The sequence below is a fragment of the Aplysia californica genome, unplaced genomic scaffold, assembly GCF_000002075.1.
Source record: "Aplysia californica isolate F4 #8 unplaced genomic scaffold, AplCal3.0 scaffold00640, whole genome shotgun sequence".
NCBI classification, from domain to species: domain Eukaryota; kingdom Metazoa; phylum Mollusca; class Gastropoda; order Aplysiida; family Aplysiidae; genus Aplysia; species Aplysia californica.
Window position 1 is genome coordinate 321,959 of NW_004797910.1, and position 1,063 is coordinate 323,021.

Below are 1,063 nucleotides of genomic sequence, written 5' to 3' on the forward strand. Positions count from 1 at the left end.
GATAGATAGATAGATAGATAGAGAGAGAGAGAGAGAGAGAGAGAGAGAGAGAGAGAGAGAAAGAGAGAGAGAGAGATACAGAGACAGAGACAAAAAAGGGGCGAGGGAGGGTGAGCATTACGATAGAGCCAAACTGAAAGAGAGAGAAACGAGGTAGATTCAAAGGTAAAAACAAGTCATTAAAAAGAGAGTTCAAAAGCTTGCTCTCCCCTCTCATAATATTTGCCTTCGACCTCACGACTTTTTGCCAAAGCGGACACGAAGAACAAAAGCAAAACGAGCTTGAGACACAAACTGTAAAACAAGGCGCGACAGTCCATCAGATAGCAGTAGGCCACCCAGCGGCCCAGGGAATTTCCTGGGTGAACAAAATGCGGCTACTGTATATTCAGACCCAGTCACCCTTTCGAACTCAATTCCAAGTGACACCCATTTCTTCACACCTTGAAACTACCACCATTTTGACACAAGACCGGATACATCAGGGGAGCCAAGGGCGGGTAACTGGCTTGCCTCTGTGATCTCTCAGTTGTTGAGTACACTGCCAACGCTTGCTTGATGGGAAAAAGGAGTAGGTTAAAAAGCAAGATAATGGGTTGTTTTTTTAAGTAACCTCAAAAACTGCAAACATACAGTCTCATATAAAAAAAATTAGGCGTAATGTTATTCCTTGTGTGATTAATCACAATAATCTGGTTTGTTATGAAGAAATTGTAAGATTTTCACTTTACAGCTAGGTACCAAAAATAAATTTTCCTAGTTGAAAACCCGAGACATTTTGTGATTAAAAGAGGACGAAGTGTGTTGTGTCCTTAACCGTTTCGCACTCTCAAATGTTTCTCTCCTTTTTTTGGTGGGGGGTGGGCGCTGAACCTACTAGGTCTTTGGCAAGGCAGAGGTAATACAGTTTATCAAAGGTGTATCACATGTCTCTGCTACTCTTGGCAGCTCCAAATGGTCTTATCGGTTTTAATTGTGATCATTATCATCATCATCATCATCTCTTTCTTTTCTTCTTCTTCTTCTTCTTCTTCTTCTTCTTCTTCTTCTTCTTCTTCTTCTT